The sequence below is a fragment of the Tachypleus tridentatus genome, chromosome 1, assembly GCF_004210375.1.
Source record: "Tachypleus tridentatus isolate NWPU-2018 chromosome 1, ASM421037v1, whole genome shotgun sequence".
Classification (NCBI taxonomy): domain Eukaryota; kingdom Metazoa; phylum Arthropoda; class Merostomata; order Xiphosura; family Limulidae; genus Tachypleus; species Tachypleus tridentatus.
The window spans coordinates 72,762,140-72,775,676 of record NC_134825.1 but is presented as its reverse complement, the minus strand read 5'-3'; positions in this window follow the sequence as shown (position 1 = coordinate 72,775,676).

The following is a 13,537-nucleotide window of genomic DNA, read 5'->3' as shown; positions in this document are numbered from 1 at the left end:
TCAATAAATGTTTGACGTTAAATATTTAGTGTGACCTCCACGGGTTGTGGCACATTCCTGACACCGATTTGGCACACTTCAAATCAGTCTATCGATGTTATCTTGGGCTATGGCAGCCCACTCGTCTAGCTGGGCTTGTCGGAGCCCCTGTACACTCTGTACGTTCACTAAGATGCCTCGACAACATATCTCAACAATGTTCAGTCGGATTTAAATCTGGAGATCTGGCGGGTTACTCAAAAGTCTCTATTCCTTCCTCGTCAAGGAAGTCCATACACAGCCTGGCGAAGTTAACCTGCATGAGAATGAACCCATTCCGACAGCACCGGCAAAAGGCCTCACAATGGGTACCAGAATTTCGTCTCTATATTGTCGTGCGTTCAGAGCACCCCTTTCGAGCATGAGTAAGTCCGTGCGGCCACCCAAGCATATGCCTGCTCAGACCATTACAGAACCTTCTCCATGAGCGTCGACTTGCACAATACTACAGGCAAAAAATCGCTTTCTACGACGTCTCCACACTCTCGCTCGTCCATCTTCACGAGACACAGTGAACCTGCTCTCGTCTGTTTAGAGCACGGTGGCCCATTCACGAAGTCCCTTGTCCAGGTGCTGACGAGCAAATTCCAACCTGGCTGCATGGATGTTGCTCTGTCAGAATAACGCCTCTTGCAGGCCGTCTTGGTCCTAAGACTTCCTTCGTGCAAACGATTGCGAATTGTTTGGATTACGTAAAGAAGAAGTTATACAGATTATGGATTGGCTAGCAAGAAGTATTGGCAATCCCGTGTAGTAATTCTGGAAGGCCGTGTATATCAATATTTCAACAGAATAGGAAAGGATCTTTTATAATGTCGCCCAGCGTTGGAAAGATAGGAAGGCCTACTCAATACCCTTTATTATCGAGTATTTTTGTTGTTGTTGCTAATTATGATTACTTCAAACGAGCTATTCTAGAAAGGTTCTGTCTACTTTGATTTATATCAAGTACTGTTACTAGCAATGGATTATTAATAAAAGTGATTTAATAATGTATTCAACAATTAAAATAGTGCTCCAAAAATGTACTTTAATTTCAACAGTGCTATACATTTAACCATTTTAAAATGGTTTACAATAGGTGGGAACTATATAATAGAAGGACCTAATAAACAAATTTTAAATGTGTTTAGGACTGTTAACAAGAACAATAATATTTCTTATATGTCCATTGAAAATTTTGTCCATACTAATCGGTGAAATAAAGGCTAAGAAAAAAAGTTTGAACGTTAATCCAGTCATATTTTTCTTCCTTTCTTAAAACAACTCCTACTCTGAATAACTGGACCACAACTAACGTTTGCTTTTCAAAAATTGAATTCATATTATTATTTTTTGTTGCAATTTTAACAAAACGAGTTTGTTATTTTCCTCAAAATAGTAATGGCAAATGCAATGTTTAACGAAAGATTATAGATGTACGTAGTTTCTTATCTGTTGAATAAGTCATTTTTGTTTTAAATCTCGCTTTTGATGTAAATGTGCTCTTTAGTCTCTCAAAAGTCATAGTATCTGCAATCGAAACAAATCTTGAGGCTGCAATAACACACTCCGCACTTTAGTATCGTGGGTGTGCTATATCAGTAACCACTAAATTCCACTATTCGAGCAGATAAGAATTACTCAAAAACTGGCGGTTTGTTCTGCTGACTAGTCGCCGTTATTTAAGTGTGTGTGTTATAATTACTGGCGACTATGTGTACATAATTAACCCTTTGTATAACTTTTAGCGGCCCCCCCCCCGCTAGTACAGCGGTATGTCTCCGGATTTACAACGCCAAAATCAGGGGTTTGATTCCCCTCGGTGGGCTGAACAGAGAGCCCTTTGTGGCTTTGCTATAAGAAAAGGTTTACAGAGGTTCCTACTACTTGTTAGGCACTAAACATTTTTCTGAACTTTTTCAGGCTATCTACGATATATAAGAAATATCCATCAATTTCCCCTACTGTGTTTGTTTTTTAATCAGATATTTATCATATCACTTCTTCAACCCAACTGTAATATTTCGGGAGTATTTCTGAAGATCCCTCTAGTGGATATTAAGATACTAATGTTTAATCGAACATGTTTTTGAAACTTCGCTGCAGTTAGAAAGTTAAGAATTACAATAAATGGTTAGGAATGTTTTCTCTATTTTTGTTTAAAATATATGGCTGGGAGTATTGATAACAAATATCACGATAGAGGAGAAGAAAAATATACAACCATTGTCGTCGTCGTGGGGCGAAGGTTAATAATTCCTATAGTAATTATCACACTGGTAATGTAATGTGGTATTCAGGTACACTGATATCAGTCACAAGGTAAATCAGTTAACTGCATAACGAAAATTTTGAAAAAGTTATAATGAATTTTTTGCAGTAAAGAGGTTAATTACGTTATTTTAAAATATGTATGGAATCTCACCATGTCACCACGTCCGATCTTGTTTTATCTGACGACCACGCATCATAGCTATAGAAGTGTAGCATGACTTTCATTGCAAAAGGCTCCACCTTAACATTATCATGTCTAAAGCATACTCATTCTCCTTGCATGCTATCTTAAGCCATCTAGTGCACAAGGACGATAGCTTCTCAGTATCCGTTCAACAGTCTGATGCACAGAATTCCGTAGGCGTTACACCTGTTGTCTTCGTAATAAACAGTATGAATATTCATTTCATTTTTAGGCACTTGAAATATGCAATGGTTGAATGAATTTGTTGTGGAATTAAGTTGTGTTGTTTTTTCCATTATAGAACCTTCTTGATTATGACGTGTATTGTTGCCTGAGACAAGTGAATGACTTTTGTCACTGATCTTTGTGTTTGTAGATTCTCACCTGTTGCAAGATGCTTGACATGGTTAAGGTATGTTATTTTGCAGGTCTCTTTCTGTTGGTCTTAGTGCAACAAGATCACCAATATTCCTTTGATTTACATTGCCATTAAAGAACATTAATGTCTTTGAGATTCTAAATCCTCGATCATAACAAACCTTTACCATCTAAGAGTATGATTATTTTGTGTCAGAAAGAGGTGTCATATACTTCCCTAAAGGCAATCAGAAGTTGATGGCATCACACTATCTATGAAATGCCAAACAAAATTAGTATGCAGTTCAGATACATGTCGTTCCACTGTGACTTTATAATGATTTGCATATATAAACTATTTTTAATATATTGTACTGAATCCTCTCTATGTACAGAACATCTACATGAAAATTTGAAAAAAATGTCCAAAATACTTAAAGACATACACTGCATTAGTTATAGAGGGGCGAAATTAACATTCATTTCAACTTTGACACTAGAGAATCTTGCCTTTGCCTCCAAAAAACAAAACTGAGCTCTTAGTTCTGTTCTTTATGCCCTTTTTCTGGAGGGGAGTTGTAAGTATTTGCAGAGTGTAATCATGAATTTGAACCTTAATTCATTGTTGCTCAATTTAGAAGGCAACACCACACCAATGTAACGTCTATAAAATTCCATGCAATAGCCTGGTGACTATTCTCCCAGGAAAGAAATGCCACTTTCAAACGTTTGAAATTAAAGTTTCAGTTAATGATATCTATTCCGTGTAAACAGATTAAGGAACAATTTCGTGTTTAAGTAGGAGCTGTATAGAGATTATGAAAAATGAGGATAAAACTATATTGACGTAAGTATAGGTGGTGGAATGAGGAAATGCAAACCATTCAAAGTGATGTTGAGTAACTTAAGGAAACATCTTTATGTTACACATGAAAATCCAGTATAGAACTCGTCAATTTAATTACGTGTGAATGTTAACACCAAAAAATAAAATGCACACTAGCTTAAAATGATTTCAATTGATATGTACATGCCTATGAATCACTTCTTAGGAGAGATAATCAAATCAAGGGGCTAAACGATATATCAGACTCCAAAATATGAGATGGGCTAAGTTGAAGAAGAGTGTTCTGTATGGATCAATCTAAATTAAAATTGTTTGGCAACACTCAATGACAGGTTGTTAAACGGCTTTAAGGAAGAAGGTACCCTGGACAATGTACAACATCTTATGTGAAGTATGCTGGAAGAACAATGCAAATGTGGGGTACATCTCAGTTAATGGCATTGAAGATCTACACAGAATGATGGCATCAGATTATTTACGGGTAGAAACTGGTTATTTCCTCAGCAGAAAGACGTTTTTGGATAGATATTCATTTTCCATAAAGACAGTGGTCTCAAACGTGAAGTAAATGTAGTTAAATGGCATCTACTTCATATAAAAACTAAAAAAAGAAAAAATGTCTACCAAACACATTTCATAAGCAAACATTTACAAATTCATGGTAGCATAAAAACAAAGTGTGTAATGATATATTACAAAATACTAGTGCATTGTTGAACTTTCATAAACTCTGTAATAATGCATTGTAGTCATACTAAATTGACTATGTAATTGTGATTGTTCTGTGTATTAATTTTGTGTTTCCATAATTTATTTCAATTCTATATAAGCACACATACATATATAAAAAGAGATACATATCCTTTATGTTTGTGTGTGTATATGTAGAGAGGAAGAGAGACGAATAAATAATTAGAGAACCAGGGTATTATAAATGTCCCTGCTTCCTTGTGGCTGCATAGAACCTGAGACATTAGGAGTTAGGCTTTTGAGACATAATAGGGACTTCAACATAGCATATTCTTTGTATGAAATGTTCATCTTATTTCAATATTTAACTGACTGCATTGTTTCAGTACAACAAAAATGAATCATCAATATAATTCATTTTAGAAAGAACATTTTAGTAAATTAATAACTTTAAAATACACAAGAACTAGTTTATTTTTCAACCTGTTTCGCATTAGTGTATGATAACTCATGCAGCCGACATAACATAAACGCTTAACTATTATTTCAAAAACCCGTCAATTGCGTCTCGCACTGAGTGCTGGCGTGTTTTGGAGACACCTCGAATTGGAAGGGAAACTGTTGCAAATAAAGTGTAAACATAAGAATCACAAGTAACTCAGGAAGTGATAAAAGCAAATAATTCAAAGGAAAATTATCTTAGTGAGAGGAAGCAAAACAACTATTAAATTATTCAATACTTGAATGAATTATTAATAATAATAATTTCGTTTAATGCTTATTTACCAGAATAGTGAATGGATAAGAAAATGTAAGTTTTGTTCAATGAAAAGGTACACTTGATAAATCATATATTCCTCACACATCAGCGGACATTCAATTGAAAAAATTATGTCCAGTACAAAGCTAATGGCAGCAAAGTAGCAGAAGAGAATTTTATGTATTTTGAAAATATCGAAATTCGAAATTTCATATATTAATTTCTGACCACCAAATGTAGATAAGAAAACAATAATTACATTAACATAGAAAAGGACGTGCAAGAGTTGAAGATTAGCATGGAAGACGATTTTTAAAGATTCACATCCACCCTCAACACCTTCTTTACTGAACATCTTTTATTTTCCCTTTGAATTGTTCAGTGACATGGAAATGGAGCAGAATGATGAAAGTTCAGTAAATCCCAGAGTACTAAACCAGTGTTGAAAACTGACAAACATTATGATCAATGGAAGAATTGTAGGGCTACAGGATATAGAAGAGCCAAATGATGAATGCTTTAGTATAGATAAGAAAACCTTTTTGCAGAAGTATATGAGTCAGCTATAATGAGCAGGCTGAGTGTGACCTAGTGGTAGCGTGTCAGGCTGCGGATCTGAGGTTCACTCCCTGTTACTGTCACCCATACACACACAAAATAAACTACATTTTTAGACTGTATGTCCATGATGAGAATAATGGTTAAACTCCACTATTCAATCTGACAAGAATAGTCCAAGAGTTGGTGGTGTGTGAGCTTGGAATTTGGCTCCCTCTAGTCAATCACTTCAAAATTAGGGGTGGTTAGTGTAGAGAGCCCTAAAACAGACTTTAATAAAATTTAACAAACAGATATAAAAAACGACAACTGTGATCTGGCCACGGCAAAAAGTAAATGGTAGAATTTCACAGGGAACTGATCCATGATAAGAAATACCATTGTAACAGATTCACTGTTGTACATTTATTTTAATGCCTACGCTTGTCTCTGTATAGTTTTCTCTTTTGCATGTAACTTATATTATTGACTGTGTATTGTCCAAGTCCCGCTTGTTCTCGAAATTTGTTTCGTATTCTTGAGCGTAATAATCAGCAATGTACTAAGTGTGTACATACTCCTATTAATTGACAGTATTGTTGCCAAGCAAACTTTGGTGAGTGTTTTAGAGTCTCGCGTGACTTGTATATAAAAACCAACAAGCCAAGAGACAAATATTATCATCATTATTGGTCAGCTACAGTCAGTGCATTATACGCCTGAGAAGCTGTACTTGTGGTTAACGCTTACTGATTGGAAAACCACAGAATCTGACCAGGAATATATTTCGAGCATTACAAATCCTTCAACTTCAGTGAATTAACTTTGGACGTTAATATTTCTATGAGGACATTAAATATCTTCGTTGGTAAAATCCAGCTTATAAGTGGCGTAAGGCCAACTGAAACAGCTAGCTTAAAAGAGGTGTGACAATATCAATCAGAATTAATTTGCTCGTCGTGGACCTGGATCGTCAATAAAATATTCAGTTCTGAAACGGATACAAGACTCAGTATTGTTAATAAGTAGGTAAAAGTGTTGTATATTACTGGTATTATAAATTGTATTATTCTTTTGCTTGTATATTAAAATATATTTGTAATAAAAGAAAGTTGTGTTTACCAATCTTGTTGGTAAACATCATAAATTTAATACACATTTAATTAATTTCTGAATTAAAATTCAAATTTCCAGTTAATTTGAAATCTTAATATCTAGTATACGCAACGTAATAAGTCAGAAACATGTCCGAAATAAATTATAATACGTAACACTAGCTGAATTGGTAAGAATTATTTGAGTGCAAAAGAGAGAGAGGGATTTCATCAGACTCAAATGATGTACGATACTTCAGAATCAAAAGACTTCATGGAAGAGTAAGTACAGCGAGCTGAAATTTGTCAACTATGGAGGAGATAAATAAGGAAGGATCCCAGTGACTGCTCAATGGTAGTGTTGGTCAATTCTTTCAAAGATCAATCATTTTACACTGAAGGGATGTCAACTAATAGCAATATTAAACGTGTGTGTTGATTTCACTGAAAAAGTAGCAGTAAAAATCCAGTAGGAGAGAAATTTTCTACCCATAATGGTGGCGGAGGCAGTAATAAAGGTATTCAAATCTATAAATGTCGAAGTTATCACACTCAAATTCCAGCAATGTATGGAGACATCACAGTACTGTACTATTGAGCAACATAATCTTGAAATAGAATTAAAGGACATTTGGTATTATGGATATGGGAGACATCACGTGCTGTCAGTTGAGTTGGAAAATGGAAATTTTGAAATTATCCTTAGTTGCCATGAAGATACCAAATGACTCTTGTTCTTTTCAGTGTATACACAGTTGATCTAATAAACGCATTGGAAGGTAAAGTAATTGACAATATAATTGTTCTAAGTATCTTTCACGTGCTAAAAAGAGTAATGTAAAGTCTGCAACAGACTGGCAAAAATATAGATAAAAAATATTCATCCAAAATAAAACTTGTTGGATGTTGGCTGCCAGGTCACACAAAGGTACCCACTCGTAACACTAACATATGCAGACAGAAGTTCTACATAAGAACTGCAGAATGGCTGTCTTTACACAAATTAAAAAGTACATCAAAGAAATCTCATTAGTCTGAAGAGAGAAACAGTCATGACCAGAAGGAAGTATGGAATCCAACTGTATAGATCAGCAGCAAAAGTGATCAAGTTCCATAGGACCCAGAATATAGTCATGACAACAGCAGCTGAACAAACACCTTGTAACATCATGAACCTTTGGCATTGTTTGAGCTGCATTACTATGAGACAAAGAACTCTAACTAAATAAGTGTTGCTCGGAGTAATCACAATCATATCTCATCCAACATATCAGCAGGGGCTTAGATCCTGGGGGGATGGGTGGGATACATTCCCCTTCATTTTAGGTGGGGGGTATGGTGCATACAATCATCCCCCTACAGTTTGGTCTGTTGAATTGTTTTATTGCATCACAGACCAACAAATTGTGTGTTTGTTCTTGTGATTTTCGTGTTCTTACCAATCGAATTACATAATTAGGCCTAGATGTAGGCTTTTTCAGTAGCTGAAATGTACATCTTTAATATAGGCGTGCTTTTAAGCTTTTCGATCTAAGCAATAGTTCGTAAGTATCAGTAGGTAGGCCTAAGTATACATGTAGTGTTTGCAAGCACTATCACAGAATCCACCTATGTCTTGTACGTAATGTAAGATTAAGTAAAATTTTCATCACAACAGATTGGACAGAGCATGAAATTCGAAAATATTACTCCCAAGCGTAAACTCCTGTGATCTAGATCTGACAGGCCATTTGTAGCTTGTAGCTGCATCAATCTTATGTGTATATTGCGCGGTTTTCTTGTGCCATTTGTTTTTATGCATGTCTAGCCGGTTTTATTGTCGAACGCCTTACTCTCCTTAGCTGCCGAATCCGCTGACCATAGTGTACAGATAACAACAGGTTCGGGCCGCTCGGATCCAGACGCGCCCTACATCACTCCCTTCGCTCCCTTTAGTCTGAACTTCGATTTTACAACAAAGCTCATTAGACCTGTGTTTGTGGCCCTCATTAATCCATGAATTTTCAAATTATCACCGCCCTCTAATAAAGTGCTGGTGCTTTGTGGTAAAAGAACAATATATTCTCTTATCATAGATAGTAAACATATTGTATTTTCTTGTATAATTAGAACACTAAAAGAGAGATTTCAACGGCCTGAAGCCTCTACTCTAATTGTATTGCCAGTTTTTGTTTAGGTGTTTTTATTTAATAGACGTGCTTATAGACATTATATCACAACGTGTTTGCCTTTTGATGAGCTTTAACAGGAATATAATATATCTGTGATTGTTTAAGTATTTTTCGAGAAACTTGGAATTACTTGTGTTGTAACTAGCACACATTATTGTCCCAGCGATGTCCAGGCGGTCAGTTGGCTCGGTAGTCACTTTGAGGTTCGCGCGTTCGACTTAAATACATTGTACAGTTCAGTCCTACTTCCATTCTGTTCTATCTTCGTTCGTTGTGCGTTAGAGTTTTTCAATAAAGACTGTATTTTAGCCTGTTGAGTCATCCGGGAAACATATTCTAATTATGACAAGCAAGCGCCTAACACTTTCCGATATTAGACAGTTCTGCAAGTCAGTTACTAGTATTACAAGTCACAATGCAGATGCAGATAATCCAACAACCTCAAGCAAAGGAATAGAAACTTGCTATACAGAGGAAATACCATGTTCATCAGAGGACGAGTCTGAAAATGCTTGTGCAACTATTGCACATCATGAACCACCAGATATTTGTGAAACAAGTTTGTGTAGTAATGAAAAATCTGACACTCCACAGTTACAGTGTGGAAAGCCATATCATCCAGACGCACAACTAAAACTACGACAGAAATCAAAATCGATTAATATCAACTTCCAGGGCAAGTGGTTTGATGAGTTCCCATGGCTGCACTTCGACAATCAGACTTAAAAAGTCATATGCTTTTATTGTGCTAAGGCGGAAAATAGAGGCCTTTTTACAGGGAAATTGAAAAGGCCATTGGAGTATACCTTCATATCCACCGGTTTTTGCAACTGGAAAAAGGCAAAACAGAAATTCAACGAACACCGATCCTCCTCTCAGCACACATTCGCTATATCTTCAGAAGGTTCACTTGATGTAACTCCAGTGACTGTCCAGCTATATGATGGAAAAAGAAGCAGCAGGAAGAATACAAAAGAAGTCTAGCCAAAATATTCAGAAGTTTACGTTTCTTACTACGTCAAAGTTTAGCATTACGTGGATATACTGATACGGAAAGGGAACTTTCTGCAGTTAATGAAGCTCCTGGAAGAGGAAGATCCTGAGTTGATGGCCGACTTGTCAAAGAAAACCACATTCACATCACCCCAGGCTCAGAATTAAATAATGGAGATGTTCAGCCATCAAATACTGAGGAACATAGCACACGAAGTGCAGCAAAGTAATATCTTTGCATTAATGGTTGATGGCACTCAAGATGCTACAGATGCCGACAGGAAGCAATATGTGTACGTCACGTAGATGAGAACCTTGACGTCCATGAGATATTTCTTGGTTTGTACACTGTTTCCAATACAAATGGTGAAACAATATTCTCGACTATGCTTGATGTACTGACTAGACTCAATTTACCATTGTCAGGATTAAGAGCACAAACTTATGATGGAGCCGCTAACACGAGTGGTGTGTACAGTGAATGCCAGACAAAAATAAAAGAGAAGCAACCGTCAGCTTTGTTTTTTCACTGCGGAGCACACAAGGCTAATTTAATAATGCAACATGCAGTTGAAGCTTGTGAATGTGTTCGAGATTCTATCCAGTGAGTACATCAACTTGGTGTCTTGTGTCAGAGGTTAGGCAAATACAAGACAATCTTTGAAAATATTGTATCGTCAGACAGCCACAATGGTCCAGTTAAATACATCTACCCACTGTGTCCAACACGCTGGTTGTGCCGCCTATCTGCAATGTGACATTGTTGATTCTTTGTATGAATTAGCAAATAAAAAATCAGATGTAGTAGTGAAAGCACGAAATCTGCTGGACAGATTTGACAAAGGAAAGACAGTTTTAGGATTGTTGATGGCTCAGCATTTATTAGCTGCATTAGAGGAACTAATCTGTGCATTCCAAGCAAAATCAGCGACAGTTTCTGGCATGATTGAAGCATCTGCAATGACAGTTGAGCAATTGCGGGTATTGCGAACAGAGGAAAATTACAACAAGATATTTGATGAAGCTGAGAAAAAGGTAACCTCCCTAGATCTGGTGCCTATTAAACTATCACGCATTCGCAGACCCCTCAGAAGGATCACAGGTGATGGCTCAGCACACCATTCTGCAACAGCTAGAGATTACTACAGAAGCCAATATTTTGAATTTGTGGACACAGTCATAGAACATCTGACCACTAGATTCAATGCAGACAACAATGACTTGAGGCAATATCTGGCACTTGAGAACATGATTACATCTGGCAAGATTGACAACCCGGTTATAAACTTCTATCCAGAAATCTCTGCCCAACGGCTCGAGTTTCAGTTGCCCATGTTCAAAGGAACAACAAAAGCAGTATTTCTGAAAGGTGCGAAGGATGCATGAAACAAGCCAGCAGATGTTAAGTAAAGTGTTTCTTCTCATGAAAATTTTGCTTGTATGTCCACTATCCAGCTGCGAATGTGAACACAGCTTTTCTGTATTAAGACGGTTGAAAACGTGGTTAAGGTCAACTGTGTCTCAGTGCCGCCTCAACCATGTGGCAGTTTGTCACACTCACAAAGATGAGGTCAACAAAATAAATATAGAAGAGCTTATGAAAGAATTCATAAACAGATCATCACAAATGAGGTCTACGTTTGGGAACATGTAGACTAGAGGACTGAACGAATTTTACTTCAATGAAAAGTATGAATAATTATGTGCTACATTGTATTGATGTGTAATTTTCAAGAGTTCACAAAGACATTTTAATTATTTTTATCAAACAACATGAACAGTTTTTCAGTAGACATAAACTTATCAAAGGTAATTACTAATTTTATTAATATTTGAAAACGTAATTCATGCAATGAAAGTTATTAGTAACCTTGTCAAGTATAATGGCCATCTTTTATACTGTGCAGTGTGCAGAAATAGATTTATGTGGCAGTTAATTTGTGACACATTTGTCTTTATTCTAACAACATTTTGAAAACTGTTCACAACACCTCACTTGTACAAACCTACATGGAAACCTTGAAGTATCGTGGCAACAAGATTACTCTGTGACTGCATATTTACAGCTTTCAGGTTCACGTAATCAGAGATTACCAATTTGCAAATTGAACAGTCCACATAAGTGGTTGCAAAAATCATTTCCCCCATCGGGTGTAAAAAATCTACGCCCCTGATATCAGGACTTAAGAAAGAGAGCAAACAAAGCAGTAATCCAGAGATTGAAAGATTATTGAGTTGACCTATACAGATGGTATTAAATTAAAAGCAATTAACACTGGCAGCAGGAAATAGGAAGGACTGAACTGGTAGAGCCCAATACTAATTATTGCAACAAATGTCTTAGTCAGGAAAGACGTTACTGCATAGGTAGGAACTGTATGGAGAATGTTTGAATGGTTACTAGCCAAACCTGAATGATCCACTTCATTTAGAACAAAATGTTAGGCATATGAGGACACATTATTTGGTTTACTAGTAACAATGAAGATCATGCCGGTATCATACTTCTGGCAGGCTTCCTAAACCTCATCAGAAGATTTAAAACAGCTTTGTTCAAATAACATAGGTCAAAACTTTAAAGACCCTTGGGGACTTATTTGATCATTTTATTCCAAACCACTGTGTTACATCATTTAACAAGAAAGAAGACCACTTAACCGTTCAAGCATAGCCATTTGATAATCTGGCAATACTTCTATATGATGTCATCAATGAAGCGCGTGGACACAAAAACAGGAAGAAATGGGAGCTTGATTACACACTGGTCAACTGAAGAAAGGAAGGTGGAAGCGTGAAAACTGAGATTGAAAGTATGTGAAAAAGGCTGATGCTATTAAAATCAATTTGAATTTGGTGCTTTTAGTAGAAGATCCTTGAGGAAATTGTTAGAAGAAGAATATTGGCAAAATCATCAAGCATATAATGGTATTAAAAGTTATAATGCTAATATTATTTTGTTTACATCAGGTACCTAGATATACACATTTAAAATGCAAATGAAAAACATTATACACAATAATTATTAAATTAAACAAAAAGCAAGAGGGGTTGCTGGTACCGATTGATTTCATGTGAACAGTGGTTTGGAATCAGAGACAGTGTTATGCTTCCTGTACTGTTTACTGAAAGTTCCTGTGATCGGACTTTACACTGGATGGAGGATAATCTGTACTCTTGGATGATGCTAAACTTCTCTAATTGTAAATAAAATTTTGTTTGTTTTAGAGCAAAGTCACATTGGGTTGCCTGATGTTCCCATCACTGGGAATTAAGTGCCGAACTTTGACATTTTAAGTCTGTAGACCTACTACTGTCCCACACATGTAAATGAAATAAGATAGATGAAAGTTTTGTTCCCCGAAAAAAAAAAAAACTGAAATCTCAAGAGAAAGAAAAATAGTTTACATATGGAATACGTTGTGAATGGACAGAATTAGGTCTCTGGTTGAAAACTAATTCTACAATAAAGAGTACATCTTAAACTTTGAGCAAAATTTAGCATTATCTTTTAAGAAGAATATTTAGCAAAATATTTGCAACTGTTATGCAAACGGTAAAGTAATTCAAGCTTCTTGCAGAACTATTGATAGGTTAGGCCACCCCAGAAAC